Raw genomic sequence first — 23,079 nt, 5'->3', positions numbered from 1 at the left:
CTTGGCTCTGAAGGAAGCCTGTAATGAGGCTGGCTATGAGAGAATATGATCCCATTTAAACGCTATAATGACAAGACGCACAATGCCCTCTCAAACGGCTCATAGCTATTGAAATGATTGAAAATGCACTCTGTGTCATATATTAGCGTATCGTGCCTTTAATGCTCAGTTGAACTCTGGCTTCACGAGGCAGCCGAGGGGAGAGGTCGGCTCTCTGAGCGGTTAGCTGCTAACCAGCGGGCCAGCATATGGAGACAGATGGCTGTGTGGGCCCACCGTTAGCCTTGGCAGTAGAGCCTCAACAATAGATCTGTGATGTGGCAAGCTGGTCCTCCGCACACACAGACACAAACGTTCCTCTGTGCCTTCTTGGCAGGAGCAACCCTCTGGGCAGTCCCACAGTCCACCTCCACCCCACCCCTCTGCTGCCTTTTCTCCCTCCTTAGCCGTCCTCTCTCTCTGTCTCCATCTCTCAAGATCTCTGCTGGACTGTTGCCAGGCGAGCAGTGGAAAAGCCCCTTTACAGCAATAGTAAAAGACAAAAATGTAGTAGTGGAGAGAAGTATTAGGAGGAGATTAGGTGGCTGTTAGTGAAAGAAGCCCTGAGATAGGAGATGATGGTGTTCATGAATACTGAGCACACACCCTGTAGAGTTACAAGGATCAAAACATGGTGACTCGATAAATTAATTATCCTAGCTAAGCAAAATGTTACAGTTTGCCAGTTAAAACAGAACATCTGACATTATCAAAAGCTGGCATTTTGTAGATGCATTTTGTGATTTTTTTTTTTTTTTTGTGGAGTAAACCATATCTTAGTCACTTAGAGTTTCTTCAAACAGACCCTTGCACCTGTACCCTTTCAAAGAAGCAGGTTCTACTCAGTTAGACAAAAGCTGCGAAAAACTCATTACCTGCGATGGGTCTGTCAACATCAGTTCATCTTTCAGATTAGAGGGGTTTTTGAATGACCCCTGATATCTTTAAAAGGCGATCCATAATTCTTTTGATCATATTTGAGGCGATAAATTAAATGAATAAATGAGTGGAGACACAGCACAAATGGTCCTGTTATGCTGTGGGGGGCATTTTGCTGGCATGGTTTGAGTCCACTTGTCATCTCAAGGCTCATTTACGCTTCTTTTATGTAGAAAATTAGATAGGTAACGATACAACCATCAATGTCCTTATACGTCCATGTCATGCAACAAAACCACAAGAGGGCACCGCTCAGAGTCAAATCAGACTCTCACAGCCCTCCCCTTTTCCTTCGACACCATACAACTCACATTTAATTCCCGTCCATTCTCCTCCCAGCTATTCTATAGTAACCGGGCTAAGTAACACCATACAGATGTTTAAAACTTTTCACCAACTCGCAAAAAACTTCAGCCATTTTAAGTGCTTTTTCCTTCGTCTGGTCCTCGTGTCTTGCTCGAACTATTGGCTCCATTGCTACCCAGTGTTGGTCCGTATCTGTAAACTTTCAGAAAAAAGTATGGATGACATGAACACAGATTATGGACAGAAGGCTCAGTCCCTACCTGTATGCTTATCTTACTTTGATCATAAATGAGCCTTTAGAAGGAAGAGTCACTGAACGTTAATACAAAGTTGTTCTGATGGATCACCTCTATCCTCTGTCCTGAAAGATTTCTATCCTAATGGATTTTAATCTCCTCACGGATGACAGTGGCCACATCCACAGGGCAGGAGGGCACGATAAATTCATGAGTATGAAAATGATGCGAATCGTATGCTATGACCTTCACAATCAACAGATCCCAACTCAGTTGAAACGCCTGTGGGAGATTTTGGACCTAAACACCATCATCAAAACAACAAATGAAGAAATAGCTTTTGGAAGAATGGTGTTTCTTTCCTCCAGTACAATTTAAAAGATTTGTGGAATCAAACCCATGGGGCATCGAAGCTGTGCTGGCAGCAACACCTTACTAAGACCCTTTATACTGACATATCGCGTTAAAGAGAATTGCACCTACCTACCTCAGAAAAATCACAAATATTTCATCAATCATCCAGGTTTTACAAAAACCTGTCATTACATTTAAAGCCATAAAGGTTTAAATGGAGGGGCAGCCCATTTATTACCAACCAGTCTATTTCTGATTACCTCCTCAATGTGTGCACCGTCAAATAATCAAACTTTTGAGGGACTGAGTGTTATTAAGTCTGAAGTACTCTATTTGTGATGTAAAATTATGTGTATGAGCTCTGGATGTAACTAAAGTGGGATCAGTGTTATTGATCGGCGAGCACGTACGTACTGAGAAGGATGCAATTGCTGGTGAGTGTCTATACTCAGGATATTGATCAGCTCTTGCCAGGCTCAATAGAAACAAGCATATGGAAGATAGCAAGACACATTGATCACAGCAAACAGGGGAAACACACTATCACACGGCACCCCTCTCTCTCTTAAGTTTATATTCCACAGACAGCCGCCGAAGAGACAAACAGAGACGAGGAATTAATGAATAGAGAAAGGAGACGGAGAATGTAAAAAGAGACCAGCATGCAGATGAGCAGGAGTGAGGTGTAGAGATGGAGAGAGATAGATGGTTTGCACCTGGCAGGGAGAGATTGATTAATTGTTTGCGAGGAGGAAGAAAAATTGGACAGATAATGGAAAGGAAACACAGGAATAAAAAGACAGATAAAATGATCCCCAGGCCGATAGGGCTCAGGATGTGTGGTTGAGGATGTTGATAAAAGGTTGATAAACATGAAAAATGTGCTGCATAAAATTTGAGGACAATAACAGGAGGCCGGGGGAAAGATGGCGAAAAGATTCACAGGGAGAGGAAGTGAGAGCTTTGGATGGGAAGCAGAACGAACCAAATCAAAAGAGTTCATCTTCTGGCGTTAAACCAGTCCCAGTGTCTTCCTTGGTTAATCCATCATCAGCTGTTCCCACATCCCTGCTGCCAGGCAGGACTGTGTGTAGTCCTGGGTGAATAAACAGCCTGATAAATGAAGGTCAGAACGAGACAAAGTGCCCACTCTCAAAACTGGTGCTGAGGGGCCACAGGGGCCAGGTTGGTAAACCATTTACTGACCTGCAGCGTGGGGTGTAAGTCAATGTTTAAACAGCCACATTTTATCCCATCTGTGGTGTCAGTTCTGTTCATATTTATACGTCAGTCGGTTGAATTAATGAATGTAAAAGAGATTCTATTTTGTGTCCACCTTGTCTCAGACGCACTGCAGTGTTTATGATAGCCAGTTTTGATGGGTGAGAACAGCTGGTGGTGTAAATAAATTGGACTCTACTTTGTTTCACAGTGTGTGCATGTGTGTGCATGTGTGTTTGTGTGTTTGTGTGTGCATGTGTGTGCGTCTGTGTGTGTGTGTGTGCGTGTGTGTGTGTGTGTGTGTGTGTGTCATGCAGAAAGATAGATAACCGGCGCTGCTGTGCGGCTCAGTGTTCAGCCATGCAGAACACAGAAACAGTAATCAAACAGAAAGGCAAAAAACAAACCACCATGACTACAACCTGGAACACCTGCTATCACACATTTGACTGGGCTTCAGTCTCTAGCCCACCATCAGGCATTTACTATGCAAATAGATGTAGCAACCTGGGAATATGGTTAGCCATTAGTGAAGGACACCTATTTAAAGGGCTGTGGGTTTAGCAAATACCACAGAGCTAGCCGGCATGAAGAGACTTTGAACAACTCTCCGCAGTATCGCAGACAATACAGACAGACAATATAAAGTCGTGTGGTCCTCTTTCTGCTTTAGTTAATTAAAAATCCAGAAAAAACAGCCGGTGGGAAATGTTATAAAGTGTATTGTGTTTTAAATGTCTCGCCAGCTCCCCACTTCAGGAATTTTCTCAGTTAGATATTAGGAACGGGATTAATCTATTGTTCAAACATTTTGCTTCACCGAATCATCCCCAAGTAAATTACATTTCATGTCACTTTGTTCAAAACAAATGGCAACTTCATTATGAGACGATGACAGCTCACGGAGCACCAAGTGAAACTTATAATGTACTTCAAACTTCAATCTCAGCTGTTGAATCTCAACTTTCTTTTATCTTCCTACAGATTAAACAGTCCAAGTATTCTTTGTGCAGAACTTCTGAAGTAAATTGTGGGTTAAAAGGGCAAAATGGAAATGAAGAGTGTCGTCCCAAAGCAGATACAGGTGAGCACAAACCCCTCTGAGTCCTACCTGGTCGGAATTTTGATCAGGATTAAGACTGATGAAGATAATTATACATTACGCAAATTATGTTCTGAGCTGAACTCTTCTCGAAGGCGCTCACAGCCCCCACTGGAGCATAACATCGACTGTGTTTACTGCCTGCACAGTTTGTCTCAACGAACCCACCACCACCGAACCAACTCTGACACGGCTGTCACCAGAGCTAATAAACAAGGCTAATACGCTGCTAGCACGGACTCAAAAAACACATTCAGATTCACTTATGCACGCATGCAGGCGCGGACGGACTCGCTGCTCCGCTTTCTCTCTCAAAATAATTGCTGATTAGCCTTATCAGCATCATCAAACTTGAACGCATCACTATGGGGTAGATTACACAGACAACCATACCCATGATGATGATAATGGAAATGGAGAGTATTCATCATCAGCCATGAAACAGGCTCTGATTACAGTCATTATTAGTTACGATGACTCGGACTGATTAGAAATTTAAATAATCAAGCTGAAAGGTCTAACAAGGTGGAGTACGGCGCTTATTAAATGTTTTTTCCTTTGGCTGAAAATATTGTGTTTCCGGCTTTTCAGAGTTAACCACGGTTTTTCGATATTTTTAAGGCTAAACGCAGAAATTACAAATATGCTTTTGGTTTAAACTCAGATCGGCTGTGTCATAAGACATCATCGCTGAGTGTCTGAGTGGAAAATGATTGTGTGTGTGTGTGTGTGTGTGTGGATGCATGTGTGTTTCCTTCTTCTACTGACAGATTGTTAAACTAGCAGAGCCGAATGAGGTGCTTCCTCATTAGCCTCATTAAGCTGAACCCCTGTTTTGTTAATTGACATCAAAACAAACAGTTGCTCATGGAAGAGAAGCTGCCAATTATCTAATGTCCCCTCCCCCTGGTTTTCGCTTCGCTGTGTACGTGTGCATGTCTCGTGAATCGGGCCAACAGATGGATGACTCATGCTTTGTATGGAGCCTTCATTCATACCACGTGATCCTGTTGCCCGTTGATGACTTATAGTTTCTGTCCTTGAACTTATACCATTAAGGGAGGGGGTTCATTAATCAATTAGTAAACGGAAGGAAAAATTAATTGCCAACTTTTTTGCTAATTAATGAATTATTGGTGTCATTTTTCAAGCAAAAATGTCAACATTTGCTGGTTCCAGCTTGTTAAAAAAAAAAAAAAAAAAAAAAAAAGAGGTCCAATTTGTCAGACAGTTGATTGTTGAGTCCGAGACACTTCGGGTTGGAAGGTTGTGCCGGATGTTGGTCGGATAAAAAAAGCGATTTGAGGACATTCACAATTACTGAAATGTTCACAACTTGACAATTCCCCACGGCAATTTATTGGGAAAATACATGGCAGACTATTCAAAGATGAAAATATTTATTTTGTTGCAGCCTTTTTTTTTTAGCCCCCTGTCTCCTCAGGGACCTCTCAGTACATTTACTTCATCCTGGGATCTGAATTGTTCCAGATGACTGAAGAAATTAATCTAGTCGTTTTGGGCAGAATATAGGAATGATTTGGAAAAGATACAGAAATTAAGACTTCAATGACAACTTGATGACATGTTGACCATTTGTTGACTGTGTCTAGAAATCTTGTATTAGTCATTCATCTACTGTTTTAAAGTTATGGTTTATTTTAATGTCATGTATGATTACATCTACACAGAAGGCAATAATTTCTTCAAATCTTGAGGAGGAATTACTTAAAATAAGTATCAATGTTGTGATGACAGCAGTGAGTAAAACCATACTTGATAAAAGTACTCGGCAGGAGCCTGAGACAGCGAAACGCTGAACACAAGAGGCTGTGTTAGATTGTAACAGGCAGCAAGAAAATAATAAAAGGAAGCTGTGAACAAAAAAAAGAGCATTTCTAACAGTATGGGTCAGTATATCAAACAGTCTTTTTTTTCTCTTGATTTACCCACATGGGAGAGTTCACTCAACGTAAGAGAGAGAAGAAGCATGCCCGCCGGTAACCATGGAGACCATACAGCATTTCTTTAAAGTGACACGGGAGAAACCTTTTCACATTAACATACCAGTTTTGTAAATGACTTGAATGCAAAAGGCATAACAGATACCACAAAACTACAATCAAAACATGAAATTGATGATTGCGATGAGCGCTGAGTGGAGACAAGGTGATAACTGAGAGCAGAAATAAACATGTACTCAACACTTCTTGTCACATTCATAGACACACACACACACACACACACACGCACACACACACAGACACATGCTTAATACCCTCCCTGGGACTTCTAACCGCAGTGTTTGAGTTGTTGGGATCGTGACAAGTGCACAAGAAAAGAGCGGTGGTGGAGAGAAATGAGATTTTTGTGGGAAACATTTAATCTCCTTCACACATGGTGCCAGATGACACTGCACAAAGACACACACACACACACACACACAAACACACACACACACACACACACACACACACACACACACTGAAATGGGTGTGACCAAGGAAGTAAACAGTGGCAATCTCTCCAAATAGGACAAAACATGTGGTGATTGAACATGGGATGATTTATTACCCATCCACCCTTCTCGGGGTAAAAAGGTGACTCTGTGTAAATGGGTAGAAAAAAAAAAATGTAACTGTGGCGTGTCACGCCGTACTATCCAGAGTTTGAGTGGCATTTCTTCAGCCTCTCCAGAACACACAAAGAAAACCCTTCAGCAATGTCGGCCAACACATACACAAACAGAAACACTCGTGCAAACATGGAAATGCACACACGCACAAATCCCGGGTGATAAGGAGAGCGAGCGACCCGCCAAAGGAATGTCGTTGCCTGACATTTGTGGAGGACTCACAGAGAGGACTAGAGAGGGATCACTCAGGAGGGAGTTTGGACAACCAGGATGTAATAGAGCAGATTATTTGTCCATTTTTCCACCAATGCCTGCTCAACACGGCGTAAACAATTGAAATCACCAGGAGTTTCTCAAAGGCTCACCTGCCTTAAAAATGTTGTATATGCAGCTCTGTAGGTGGGGGAAAGAAAAACCTATTTCGAGGTAGTTGTAATTAAGTTGATGCTATTTTTGCTCATCCCCCCAAAAAAGTTGGATCATCTTATAAAAACATAATTTAAAGGCTCAGCCACGGTTGGAAATAGTTCTACATCAATAACCTGCATCATTACTGCTCACACATGTATCATTAATAATCACGATGCTTTGAAAAGACGGATGCTGCAGAATTCATCTCCAGTACATTTTGCTGATGTCACTTAGACTACTAACTTGTGGAAAAATAAAAATAAGAAAGGCATGATTCAAATATGAAATTAGATAATGTAATTTATCACTGCACAACGACATTCAGAGCGGAAGGCAGAGTAAGAACTTCAACGTATAGAGAAACTATTTGTAACTGTGCACATGACAGTAGAGGCTTTGACGTGACTTTAGGCAATTGATTGTTTAAACCAGTGACCAAACAGTTGGTTATATAAAATAATCTGTGTAAAAAGCGTGTCCTGATGGCCGAGCGATGCGCCCCACAGACAAGTGTTGCAAAGCAATCCTACATGAAGAAAAAGTTAAATGTTTACAGGAATTGACAAAGCACTACACCCTCAGCACAGGTAACACAAAGCCAAATGGCTAATGTCCCATATGCAATGGTCTGCCTCCGGCTAGCACATTGTGTACAGATGTAAAGTAAAGTACATTTACTGTGGCACTTTATCTTGAGGTACTTCACATCAGTATATCAGGCTGATACTGTTCTGTTGGCACAGAAATCTACAATCTTCAGGAAGAGTTAAGGAGTAGCTGCAGCAGCTTTGGCAGTCTTGTCCTGCCAAGTGTCCATCTTCTGTTGCATCTTCGGGGAGATGGATATCAAGCCCTGAATAATCAGCAGGTCCTGTTACATAGACAGATAACCCCATCCTCCGACACCCCTCCTGAGGATCTGCGGGTGTAGGCTGACGCTGCTCTCTTCTACAATGTGCCTGCATAGCTGTCATGTCTTTGCAACACTACGCGCATTCATGCATGTGGGTGTGTTTTAAAAAACGTGTGCGTGAGTGTGTTCATTTATTCCCTCGGTCGTCTACGGCACAACCCCTATCTGAATCTTCATGCTGGTGAATAAGCTTATTAAAGTCGGCGGTCCCAGCAGTCCAGCGCATCAAAGACTACCAATTACCATCCACATTACAAAGACCGCACTGATGTAAATGGATGTGTAGTTCTGCTTCATATCCTTTCAGCCAGGGATTGTCAGACTGTGGAGCGGTGCACTGATGAGACTAACAGGGCTTTGATTAACCTGACCGGGCTTCAATAATGAAAGAGAGAAAAGTCGTAGCAGAGAGTCAAGTTCCCCTGATCGTTAAGATAAACACTGGCACATGAATTACGTCAATAATCAGCGTTCGGCAGTGAAAGAGTTGATCGTGTGCTTTGGGCCAAAGACCTGTAGTCACTGAGTCAACAGCCACGTTCAAAAAATGTTCTATCAAGGACCAAGACAGTGAGACACAATACCTCTGCTCTCTCTCCTCCTCTCTCTCTCCTCTCTCTCTCCTCCTCTCTCTCCTCCTCTCTCTCTCCCTCTCTCTCTCTCTCTGTTGCCTCTTCCTTGCTGCAGAGCTTTCACCAGGTCGCTATGGTAACTTAGGTTTCCTGCCAAGATCACTTCCAATGCACCAGATTTGACATTTTCTCCCCCTTCTCCATTTCTTCCTTTTCCTTTCCTGTCCGTCAGTCTGTCCCCCCCCCTCCCCCCCACTCCTTTCTCTCACCTCTCACCGGTTGTCAGGGAGCGAGAAACGCATCAGTAATCAACCTTAAACTCCGGCTGGCATCACTTGAGCTCGTGCAGCCCTCGGTGCTCATTTTCCTCAACCCCCCCGCCTGTCTTGTAAAAGTGAATTAGCAGTTTTTGCTTTTGCATGCTTACCCTTCGTTTCCGCAGCATCTTAAACGAGATAAAAACCCACATGACCACTTTTATCTCATGATAAAAGCAACTGCCTGATAACATTTTTCAAGAGAAAGGTCTGGTTTTTATACAATAGTCACAAAGGTGCAGGTTCTCCTCTTTCTCTAAACTCGTACGCTCGCACAATACACTAGGAGCGCATGTGTGTGCGCTTTTGTGGAGTTTAATTACCTGTGGTAATATGTGTAATTGTGTCAGATGTTTGGGGATTAGAGCTCCAGTCAAAGTGTGATTATTTGAGGCGTTTCTCTTCACCGGTTTTTCAGGGTGAAGGGTTCTTGAGCGTCTCCACTCCAACAGGGAAATCAAACTCTTGGCGCCAAGTCTCCCTCGAAACCAAGCGACCTTAATGTGACTGACTGAGTAGAGACAAAGTACAATGATCTCTACCTACCCGCGCTAATTCAGTTTATTGGAGCTTAGAAAAATAGCACAATAATGGAAACTGGTTATTTCTTATTATGTGTGTCCGGTCAGGGTGGCTCTTTAGAGTCTGTGTGTCCTTAAGGCTCCAACAGTAATGAGTATGGATTGAACATTTATTGCATTTACTGTTGTTCCGTCTACTAGAGACAAACTGTTTGAACTCGCTACTAACCTACTAAAAACTAGCTGGAATAAAAACAATTGCTCTGTTTCCTTAACTCCAGCTGTTCTGTTGTATTTTTCTTCGTCTCGTCAGTTTTGCTGTTGACACTCCGAAATTTGTTTTGGGATTTCCGAGGCTCTAATCTTATTTCTATTGTGCAACATATTTGCAAATGACAATAAAGATAACCATTAGAAAAGATCCTGCGGTGTAAGTCGAGAGCAAACATTTTGTAACTTTCTAATCCGTCATGGGAAAACTCGAAGACTGTTCAATGCTACTTCATAACCTTCACAAATCACTATGATTCACAGCTGTCGTGACTGTAGAAATGGGGGGAAATGACAACATGAAAGAGAATTGAAGGAATCGTGCACCAAATACAATATACAGTTAAAATTATAATGCCTTTCACGGATAAATATTCAGCAGAGGACCTCAGCCTTCACCAAAGTGAGGGTTGGTCATTTATGTTGGAATTTGTACTTCACAAGTCTACATATTTCAATGAGATTAAAACCACGGAAGATCTCTGCAACTCTCACATTACCAAGTATAATCAGTCCTAGTATAGGACTTAAGAATGTATTTAACAGCAGTGAGTTTTTTCGGTGGCCGTTGTGGCCTGACCTTGCTGTCCAGCGCTGTCACTTAGCAATAAATGCTGTACAGGACATTCGGAGGACAGAAGCAGACTGAGGGACGCACTTAATAAAAGACACAGCAAGCGCTGACCTACAAACGCAGCAAAAGTTTCTTCGGAGCATCTGTTCTCAAAGCGAACCACACACCGAGGTCGACGGGAAGACAGACTCACACTCGTACAAGCACACAGGAGGATCCTATACGTACACATCCTCTCTCGAAGCCCTGACCCTTACCGCATGTGCATCGCATGTGTTGCCTATACCTTTACACACGCCCTTGCCTGAATTCTGATGTGTAACCTTTTACCCCATGAGAAAAACCATTTTGCTAATGAGGTCTGGAAATCTACCCCTTACATGCAATCACTTTTCTTGGTTTTCTTTTCTCAGTGGGGGCGCTGCGACTCCACAAGGACGAGGCCTCTCTCCCTTTTCCCTCGGTCTGTCCTTCTCATCTCCACTTCACTTTCTCTCCCTCACACACACACACGCGCGCACACACACACACACACCTACACACACAAACACAAAGAAAACCACCAAAGCTTTGTGCCGAGCACTAATTACTTGTCCTATCGGCCTTCCTCTCAGCTTCGAATCTGGCCTCGCAGAGCTATTGGCTGATAGTTTGGAAGTGTTGAGCCACTGAGCGCGAGGAGAAGAGAAGGCAGAGATCGGCTTCCTCTAAAGGGATTGTCTGGACCTCTGCCCAGCGATGAGATGCGAGAGGCTATGAGACCTCTGCCCGGCTATGTCTGCCCAGTGGCCACTTCTGGCAAAGCACAGACAGACAATGAGGGCACAACTCGGGCCCAGATCTGATAAAGAGAAATACATCTGAGAGACGTTACGGAGACAGATTAATCAGAATGGTGGGACCGTGTTAGCCTGGCTCCAATATGGATTTCAGGCTCTAAAGCCACAGATACAGTAGCCTGTTGTGAGTCCCTGGATGTGAAAACATTTGTGTGATTCAGTGGATCCAAAAGCAGAGACGCAATTTAAATAAAGACTGTTAAAGGTGCAATATGTAAGAAAAAAAATAACAAGATAACAGCAGCTTCAGCCATCGATGTATAAAAACGAGACAGTTAGTCGCACCTATTTGTTAAGAGCATGAATTCAAGGTGGCCGATTCGTACGTATAGCACCCTTAAAAACAGACTACGGAAGGATTGAAGGGAAATCCATATTTGAGCACGGACAACTCCCACAGTACGTCACATTTCTGAGGTCTCACTGCCCTGTGAGACAGCACCGAGCTTCACCGATTCATACACGCACACGGACGAACACAAACAAACACAGACGCACACATGCTGCAGTTATTTCTGGAATGTTTTGCAGACTCCCCCCTTGAAAAAATAAATCCAACTGGAAGGCCAGAAGAGCAGTAATGAGTTTCTCTGTTTTCTTTGTTTTTGGCCAACAGCTGAATCGTGATCTGAGTGAATGTGCTACCGTCGAGGCACAGAGCGGAGAGAGGGAACAGCTCCACAGACGAGGCACATTTTCTCTCACTGTATGCAGAGGGCAAGACTTCAAAGACGAACCCTCAGAAGTGAGCTGCAACACTGTTAATTAGGTGGAGCCATTTCATATGAAAACAAAGCACAATAATTCAATCAGGAATTTAATATGTTGCAGAAAGAGACTGCAATCATCAAATCCACAATATTACAGTCATTTTCACTCCATTTGTAATGGCTAAGCATTGTTGATATTGCTGATAATGAAAGTGTAACAAGCGTATTGTTTTATATGCTCCCCTGTGGTTCACTGTAATTGAATTTACTCCACTCGGTGTTGGTTTGCGTGCACGCTCGTGCATGGCTCCTGTCTGTTTCTATGGGTACCTGTCTATCCTCTCCATCCAACAGATCTAAATGCTGCCCGTTAACTAATGTCCAAGTCTGTGTTGCAGCCTGCCAGACAAAAACTGAGGCAAAATCCCCAGGAGCAGAAGCTGTAAGACTCAAACAGTCCTGTTCCACATCACCGCAGCATGTAAATTGCAGCTCCTCAATCAACATCCAACTGTGCCTCTTTTCCATCTGAGCCCAACCACATGGCCACTAGTGAACTCTTTTTGCATGTAAACAGCAGGTTAGCGCTGCCACCAAACCCTCCATCAGCTTCAGGATAGCTCGGGCTGCCGTTCCCACTGATTATAATGGAGCTGCTTAATTGAGTTAACCACTGCCGAGTGCTTGGGGCTGCTAATAACAGTGCAATGGATGGATCGAAAAGTTAACCATCTAAAAACAAGAGGATTGCTTGGATATTGCAGCATGAATTCTGTGAGCACAGGTGAAGCGCTTTGTCTCTCAGTTCTTTATAACCAAAGGCTGTGACACCAGCCTCAGTCGCTACACACCATGGTGCAGTGGGTCGCAAAGTCAAAGCTGACACATGAGTGGCTTCAGCACTGCGAGATGCAATCACACAACCTCTCCCACCCATTATCACTTACAGGTCCGCGAGAGATAATAATGAACACAACCTGTCACAGACAGATTCATCTTATTCACCCAGGTGTGACAGCATCAAGTCAAAATGAAATTATCCACTAAATTGAAGCTGCAGAGTAGAAGATGTTTTGCCACTAATCTAAGAGCCCTCTCTAGGTCTGAACTGAAGAAGCCCGGGTGAGTGGATAATTTAATTTGGACTTGACAAAGGTGTCAGCAGGGACAAACAGGCCCTCCTCACCCACCTCCTGCAATGCAGAAAAGGAGGTTCTGTTGTCCTGGTGCTAAACCTTGAGAGGGATGCTGACACGTAACGCAAAGCAGGTGAATAGACAACTGTTTGCTGCACAAACGTTGCAGTGAACAAACTACCGAGGCACGAAGGTGTGTAAAATGCCATTACATACTGCAGATGGGTAAAAGAGCACCAGCCTGCTCATTTACATCACCCAAGGTACAACCTTGTGTTTTGCTGGCGTCACGGCAGGGGGTGCAAGCATCTGAGAGCACCCTCTTAAGCCTACAGAGCCCATTAGAGGGTAAAACCTGGATGAAATAAAGCCGAGGTTGTGCGTTTTCACTTGAGCTCCACCAGCACAGGTGGAACCCTGTAGCTTGGCCTGTTCCTCGACTCAGCATGAACACCAGGTTAAGGTATGACAGCGATTTATTAAGCCTGTACCAGGAAGGGCTGGTGGGTTGGTCCTGACTGGCTCAGCAGGGGTCATTTAACATTAAAGTCAGTTAAAGGGCGCCACTGCCTGTGTAACATCAAGTTTAGTCAGTCTTATATATATATAGCCTGAAATCCAGGTTGTCCTCATCAGGAAAATGACCCTATCGGTTTTATTACGATCCATATTTATGCTTCTTGTCAGGCGATGACTTCGAGTGGGCGTTGTAATTTTTATGGCAGCTAAAGAGAGAGTCAAATGAACTGCTATAAAGACAGCATGGGGACGATGTTAGGGGTTGATGGTTGGGTCAAACAAGCACAGGACTTTCGCTCAGTACCGCTATCCATCTCCAGCGTGAAGAGCGAAAAGCAACGAGGAGTTGTTTTAACTTACTAATGTAGTTATGTCACATACAATATGAAATGTAAGAATGTAAAGTAGGTACGTTCATAACTGAAATTAAGTGAGCAACGTAGTTATTTAGGAACGAGTGCGGAATGAATCAGGAACTATGATTAAGTAATCAGTAATTAATAACTGGTTATTGGCTTGTGCAACAACTCATATAAGGACATAAATACAGTGGTCTTATGTTTATGAACTAATCATGACTTAAAGATTCATTACTATAATCTCTTCAAGTCTGTTTGCTGTTGTTATCTGCTATAAGGTCCTCAAATCACAGTAACTCAGGGATTACTCATTAACGATATGTTATTTATCAAGTTGTTTCTGATTAATTTCTCACCTGTTTGTTAGCATTTACTCACCATTTTTTCAGTGTTTCTGTTATTGCTAAGCCAACGATAAAACGATGAAAACTAACCAAGTATTTAGTGACTAATTGCGAGCATACAGTGAAGGTCCAATATGCCTGTCGCTGGTTCTCATCAACGTTCATGTTGTTTTGGAAACGGTGATAAATGCCTTTTTGGGAGTCACAGGCCTCCGACCTATTCAGTCTTAATGGTACGAGAATGTGCTGCGGAAATCACAAACTCGTCTCATAGGGCTTTAAATCTTACATAAACATTGAACCATAAAGGGAGCTAACATGTTGATTTGTTTTTATGCTACACTGTTAACTGTATGTACAGATGTCTGCTCCAGCGCACAACAACATGATCCACACGAGGGTTCTCTGATTGAGAACAATGCATTCAATTACAGGCCGAGTGTTTGCCATGACAACAGACGAGAGTTATCCAATAACAGGCGTTTAATCATAACGCACTTTCCTCTTTGATGAGATGAGGTGAAATGTAATGCCGGAGTGTTTGCAAGAGAATTAAACTACCAAATAATCCATGACTTTATTAAACCTCTTGTTCTATCGATCCGCACGCACAATAACTGGATGTATGCAAACTTCTCGCCTGCCAGAACATGCGTTGCCAAATGAACTCAAGAGGAACAACGCTGTTATCGTTGACACATGGCGCCCGTGGTGATCAGGGAGTGTTGACTTAACATAAAAATGGAACAAAGATGGAGGCAGAGGGGGGAAACGTTGGGGTGCATGTAACGCAGCCTAAAGCATGCAGAACAGTTTACTTGAGTGCATTTTTGAGGTCGTGCTAATGTTAAACGCTGAATCAATCCTCGACGATGGAGGGATAGAGGGCAAAAGCATAAAGTAAGAGAACGAGACGGAGAGGCGAAATGACAGTGAAAATGAGGGAGACAGCGATGCCGGCGGCAAAGTCAACACTGTCATTACAGTGACGATTAGATCAGTAGGAGGAGTGAACCAGCGAGCGGAGACACTAAACACCTCAGAACACAGCTGAGAGGCTCCGACACGACCTTCATGAGTCGAGGCGCAAGCACGACCTCGCTAAACTAACACACAAACCAATAACTTAACAAGTAGGTAGAGAAGAAGGTAGCCAGGCCACATCATATGTTAGCTATGATAGGCAACAGCGACATCCAGATTTGAGTCTGTACCATGTCTTGTAGTGTAGAGAAGATAAATTAGTCAAAACTTTTACCTTAGTTTGTTGTTTGTTTGTACATTTTTTAAATATAATTGACCACTTGAGGATTAAACTATATGGACTTTACTATATAAAACAAAGAGCGTGGCGAGAAGTTAAACACACAGTATGTTCAGTGTATCTGCCATTGAGGTGTCTCTTGGTCATAACAATGAAAACAGAAGAAGTGGTTGGTGTTGTGAAGTAGCAGCATGAAATCAGTTGATTTGCTGGGACATTTGTGTGATGTTTTATGCACATTTACTTTCCTTCGTCCTTCCTCATTCTGAAGCATCATCGTGATGTTTCCCACAAAGTTAAAGTGACAGGAGACCAAATGAAACACACCTTTACCTTGAATTAAGTAATTAAGTATGGATTCCTCTGGGTTTGAATATTGTAGGACAATGTCACGTATTTTATATTTAAAGGTGCATTATGTAGTTTTGGGGAGGGGATTTTAGGAGAGGAGAAGTTTTTTTCACATTATTAATGAGTTAAAGATACAAACTAATATGTTTGTACATTTATTCGATACATAAGACACCCTCAGACGGGACTAAGGTGCCCTACCTCAAATCCACACAATACCCTTTAAACAATGTAATACACCCAGAACTTTTACTAACTCTCAGGTTGGCCTGTTTATATATTAAGTGAAGGATCTGAATGCTCTTCATGATATTGGTGACACTGTCAAGGGACCAGATCATAATACGCGGCTGTCTTTATCATTTGCCCCCACTTTAATCTGCATGATAAATTATTTAAATGACTAAATCAAAACTGTGTACTCTGTGTGGTGTCACATTCAAGAGAAGATCATATCGCGCCTGCGGATAGAAGAAAATTAACGTAATCAGATGCTATCTTTTGAAAGAAGAGGCTAAATGTCAACTCCAGTCTGTGCGAATACGACACGACGAAAAAAGGCTCTGACGTTTTGCAGGTTTTCCGGCGCGCTGAAACATTTCTCACAGCGACAAATTGAAATAGCGGTTTTGACAATCACTTGAGAGAGACTCCAGCGCTCTCCATTACATATCGGTGGAGCAAAACAACGTGCTTCAATCAAAATGCACTTACAGTTTTGCTTTCACTTGACCACCTGTAGAACTCCAACAGTGCCTCGGCTGATTGTTGTTTTCTGCAGTTGGATTATCCAGAGAGAATTTCTGTGTCAGTGACTAACTTCATTTAGCTCACAACAATGTAGAACAAGAACAAAAAAGAGCCTCTCTGAGCACACACACAGTGTCGAACCTGCTACAGCGACTACCCCGAGGTTCATTGACCTCAGTCTGTGTTTTTATAGTTCCCCATCCCGTGTTTGTGAAACGGTAACAGCAGTGAATGATGCTTGGGCGTAAGAGGGGGATCTGAAAGTGACAGATGAGTCTGACTCTTGCCCCAGAGTGCTTGTCTCATCCCTGATAGGGGGTTAGGGACAAACAGTCGATCATTCTTCGCTGTGGCTCCCCTTATAGACTTCTCTGAAGAAAAGGCAGAGAGCTTCAGAATTCACCTCAAGCTCCATGTCTAGAGAGAGAAACAACATATGAGACAGAGGAAGAAATACTTCTTTGTGAAGCCTAAATGCTTATTGTTGAGCGGAAAAAATTGATGGAAAAACTCGGGAGGATATTAGATAAAGCCTGTGTTTTTTTGTTTTTTTTTATGATGCTGAAATCTTCTCCAGAGAGGGGAGGGTTTGTGTTATTGCTCAGCCACCCAATATTCTATTTTTTTCACCTGTATTAGCTTTCTGTTTTGTTTGTTTGGTTATGTAACTGCTTTGCAACTGAGAATAATAAGGCTGTGTAAAACACACAAAGTCACAATGATGCCGACAGAAGAAAAACACAAGTCAGAGGGATGATTTTTATACCTCTGAATAACAGCTTTACTACTGCCAGTAATTTCTCTGTTACTCACTGTAACCTCTGATGAGTTCCTGTAAGTGTGTTTGCGCACGCATATGTGTGTGTGTGTGTGTGTGTGTGTGTGTGTGTGTGTGTGTGTGTGTGTGTGTGTGTGTGGATACACCGTTATGTGTGTGTGTGCCTGCACATGCCTGCGTGTACGTATCACACGCTGGGGAACAATAATTTCCTTAATCATGGAAGGATTCTCAGAGGAAGAGACTGTAATATCGCCAATTACTCTGCCTTCCACCATTAGCGATGACAGATATTAGTTTGGGAGGAAGCGAAAGTTGTGAAGACATCCTCCTTTATTGAAATACAGAACTGCAGGATACAGATTAAGCTCCACCATGACCTTCCATATTCATTTGATTTTAAAGGAATAGCTCAACATTTTCTGGGAAATGCACTAATTTGCTAACTTGCTGAGAAACTTTACAGCTCTCGTGTGTGTATTCTAAATACGAAGAAACAGCCAGGATGCACTTAGCTTAGCGTAAAGACTTGACTCAGGTTTCCAGGCAACAGTAGAGCTGGGGTGTGTACCCATGTTACAAGTCAGCTCTAAACGTGTGGACTGAGTGTAGGGGAGAGCGTTCAGCACCTCTGCTGCAGATGCCGAGTCGCCCGCTGCCTGAAGGGAAAGAAGCACCACCTGTCATTTGACCACGATGCAATGATCCCGGAGCAGAACCCAGAACAGGAGGCAGCTTCCAGCGACAAACCCTGGCCACATCTGGCCAGACTTACTACACCAAAATCTAAAAGAAAACAAAACGTAACATGATGAAGTGCAATTGTCTCAGCTTTAAAAAAAAAATAAAAATCATCTTCTGCCCTCGGCAAGCAGTTTAAAGTAAGTTGCACACATTACAGGTAGTGCTAGCTGGCTAATGGTAGCATAATTTTTCAGGTGTGAGCTTGCATTAATATCTGATATCTGATATCCTCTTGTAGGAAGAGTGAGCTGCTGGGGTTCTAAGAAATATAAAATAGAAGAAGAAGGCAATGAGGGAAATAAGAAAATGACTTAAAGCTGCATTGTTTCTAATGGTCAGCAGGGGGCAACCACACTGGTTTCACAAAGAAGATTGATTGTATATCAGCTTATGAAAAAAGGACCATACTTTTCCTTCCTCACATTCCCTAATGAGTAAATGGTCACAATCCCTAGTTTTAGGTCTCCTTGTGTACAGCATGATGTTTATTTTGTGAATTCTCGTCCCACACAGAGTAAAATAGACGATATAGATGTTTGGACGCGGCGACCTTGTGACTGCCAAGGCGCCACTGTGACCTCAGTCAGATCCAATCAACATATCGTTCACCCTCTCGTCCAAATACGGTCACCTTTGGCTCCAACAAATCAAGATGGGAAGGACCTTAATGCTAAACTCAAGGCTTGGACAGGTTAGTCCACAAAGTAATTGGGTGACGACACGTTGGGTTTACACTTCATGTAATCATGTTCTTGCTTCGCTCTCACAGAAAATGGACACATGGTCTCAAGGTGTTTAAGAGGAAACAATCACAGCGGGAACGCCCCTGTAAAACCATTCAAATCCTCACCATAGACCCTTGTTAATTGCACATATGCTTTTAATTGCCAGACAATTTCTGTGCGTTGTTGCCTGCAAACATTCTGCATAACATCTTGTTACTCTGCTGTGAGATTTAACAAGCTGTCTGCAGGCCCGCTAGTGACCAGAGAGATAGAGAGTCATTAGTGTTTCTCCCTCTATATCTCCTCGGTGCTTGAGGGAGAATGTCATTAGCATCCCTCCCTGTGTCTGACAGGGAGTCAAAAGAGCATCTGCCTCTGTTCTGCTGGTATCACATCCTCTATCACTCATCCCTCGAGGCCCTCAATCGCATTTTGCCATTGGTTGACCTGACTGCCGTTCGTTAGGCCGATCACAAACGTCCAGGTCCTCTGTTTTATTTCAGTGGCGTAGCATGCGGGTCAGAGAGAGCTCTTTGTTGGTAGGGGGCTCAAACACTTGCAATATTTGCAGGGCACACAGATGTACAGATCTAAAGGCTTTTGATCGCCGTCGTGCCGACATTGCCAGCAGCCTGGGAGCCTTTTGCTGACAACAGAGAGACGGATTCAGGGTTAAATGACTCAGTGGCTTATTTCTGTGTGGGAGCAGGAACACAGACTGGCACACATCTGGACCTGTATGTACAATTATAATACCGCTCCGAGTTCAAATTTGCCCATAAGTTTGGCAAATTTCTGAAAGTCACGCCAATTCAACTTTGAACTGTTCAAAAGCCTGAGTATAAATTTTGCATGTTGAAATTTCTCTGAACTCTCACGGCTTGAGAGCTTAAAAAGCTTCAAAACCTTGAGCCAGGGCTTGACTGTACCCATCACACAGATGGCCTGTCTACCTCTTTCAAGCAAGGAAAGAAATTCTGCTCTACTTGATGACAGAAAATAAAAACCAAAGACACTTTGAAGTGTATTGTCTGGCAGTGAAAGTCGTAATTAGGAGCTAAAACTTCCCTGCGGTTGACCAGCTGCTGGCGGCTAACGCAGTTTAACAACGGAGCGAGCGGTTGGATTCCTTTTTTGTGCACATGGATGTGTTTTAAGGGTGGTGTCTTTTAACATTGCTCTAATCAATATTTTTACACCAATGTATAAAATGTGTCATGTGAAATGGACAGCTTTATAAACCATTTTGTCCTCATTCAGGTTATTGTTTTGGTTTCACCGCAACGTCACTGTCGTGGTTGAGTCTCACAGCTCTCATCTGTGCTGTTTCCAGCTGAAGCAGATGGCTGTTTTCAGTGAACAAGTTCTGATAACTCACTGTACACGTCCTGTCCAGAACTAGTAGGTAGACGGACACACTAGTTATGTAAACACAGAAGGGCATTTAGCTGATATAACACCTGATATTTAAATAACCTGATTATTTTCATTTTGAGTAGCTGCACGCCGCCTTCCCAACAACCTATCAGTGCATATCATACACGGCAGACGTAGCAAGATAAAACAACACAAGTGACATGAGAGAAACAGACAGAGAGTGGTGGGGCGGGACTCGAAATGGGGAGAAAAGATGTATTAATGTCTCATATCTGCAGCCCTCTGCCTGTATTTTCTTATTTTTCAGTTTTTTGGCCGCACTCGAGTTGCTTTACCAACCCCAACATGTTGGTATTTGACTTCCTGGTAATTAGACTCACCAATCAACTATCCCTCTGGTGTGTTTGGCCGCCTTTCAGTTTAATAGTCTTTGAATCATATTAATATGATGCAAGCTTCAGTTAGCTTTGCACAGACATGGCTGGTAGAAATGTCCTTCAGAGGGATACTTTTCACTTTTATACTCTGAGTACATTTCAGATTCTGTACTTTCTTACTCATACCTGAGGAAAGAAGTTGAAGCATTGCTTCTACTTTTTGAGTATCTGTCCTTCTGCTCATGTACTTGTGCCACCCCTGCTCATAGATGAAAAAAAAGTTATTCCCCTTTGTTCCCCTCTCTCAGGTTAATAATAAATGTGGGGCAACAAAGTAGGCATCTCACAAATTACTACCACCTATTGACAGTTCATTACAATATCACAGAATCGCATCGATTAAACGGGGCTTTATGTTTTATACCAGTCTAACATTTCCTTTCTAATGGCTGACATATTGAGCTACTTGAAGTTGAGAACTTTTTTTTCCCCCCTTCACTCTTCATTTGCGACCCCGTTTAAGCAGGACTCTGACAGTAACAGATGCCTCATGTCCACCTAGAATTCAGCCATTCAATACTGCGGACAGTAAATCACACTGCCGGGGTTTAACACATTTGTCAGCACCCTCCCTCCTTAAAAACAATTTGTACAGAGTAAGACAGAATGGGCCTACAGACCAGATGTCCTCATTACTCCAGGAGAAACAAACCAGGTAAATTGCCCCCCATTTACTGTATTACCACAATATACAAGGCGCATGTAGATGCACATGTTGTAAGACAAGACAGGGTTGAATCACTCACAAATAACATTGTGTGTAAAGATGGAATAATATCCCCCCACTAGCTCTTATCAGGGTCCTCTGTGCAGCTCGGCAGTGGAACCAGCACAAAAACTCAGGGACATTCACTGCTAATCCACGTAGAATAGAAGCACAGACAGACTCTTAAACATGCACAGCAGACACACTGATGCAGAAAGGAAGGTAAGGGCTGGAAGTGTGATAAGTGGTTGAGGGGAGGCGATAGCTTGGCACCGCTAGACCATTTCCCAAATGCGAATTAGTCTAGAAACTCTCAGTGCATTTTCGATTTTCTAAGGGGCGTTATCAGAGGCACACACCAAAATCATTCCGGACACAATTGGATAGAACTGCAACAAGTCGACAAAACTCGTGACGTGGCACTGAGCTGCAGGAAAATGTAAACAGACGACGGCCTGCAGACATTTGCTGCGATGGTAAAGCATTGATACATCTTACACCTAAAGTACAATACGTTTTGAAACTGGTCCAGTCGATCACCGCTGCTGCAGGGTAATCCTTAACTGTGCCCGTCGAAGTGCGTCTGTTAAAAGCGCCTGTTTTCCTCTGACAGCCTCAGATTGTTATTCCAAGTGTCTGACAGTATTATGGAAAGGATCCACAGAGAGACAAACCTTCACGTTAAAGATGAGATTATTTTTGTTTAGCCAGAAGCAGCTGCTATATTGCTTTCCTGACAACCACCAGACTCCATTGATAAAAACAATCATTTTACCTTCGTGGATGATCACCGCTGTCTGAAACAAACCCTTATCTCAGCTGATGTGAAAGTGTTCTGGCAGTCACTGCGGTAGTTTCGTATCAAACCCGCTCCATATTAGATGAGCAGTTGTGATTGGCCCAACACAGAACCAGCACAGATGTGAATCTATCTGAATGGGAGTGGGACTAGACACATCTGCCACATGCACTCGCATATTCCCAGACTAGGGAAGGTTGAGCTTGTGTTTGTATCTCTGATGCTCTGATTGTCACTGACTGCCTGTCTCCTTGCGCCCACACTGTCCCGGCACCCCAACAGATACTCTTAGCAGCTCCATCTCCGGCAATGATGGCCTCATACTCTCACCTGTGACAGTGAGCCCCCCCCTAACAAGCACCGAGCGACTCCTGTTTGTCAGATGCGTGCGATGCCGTAGGTGCACCTGCGGCTCTATGCTTGTGCGATCGACCTCTGCGCTCCACCCTACACTCCGGCTAATTGAAGCAGATGGAGGAGTCGAGGAGGGTGAGGGAGGAGCCCCGAGGGTGGCGGTGATGAAAGGAAAAAAGGAGTCACGGAGCATGTCGAGGCCATCGGGGTAGGACGCGGAGAGGACCCTCACTTTTCTAGTGCGTGTAAACAAACACTATTTACCTTCTCAGGCTTCTTAATGAGCAACACTGAAGTTGTGACACAGATGGAACTTTTTTGGGGGGGGAAAAGAGTCTCATCAAACTGTATCACCACATACTCAGCTGAGATGTATTTTTAATATAAGTTGTTTGTTGTTGTTGTTTATATTTGTCCCAAAGTTATTAAATTGAAAGCATAGGAGGTTAGAAGCGACCGAAGGCCCTTATCAAATAT

Source organism: Sparus aurata, chromosome 8 (assembly GCF_900880675.1).
Source record: "Sparus aurata chromosome 8, fSpaAur1.1, whole genome shotgun sequence".
NCBI classification, from domain to species: domain Eukaryota; kingdom Metazoa; phylum Chordata; class Actinopteri; order Spariformes; family Sparidae; genus Sparus; species Sparus aurata.
Note: the sequence above shows the minus strand (reverse complement) of the source record.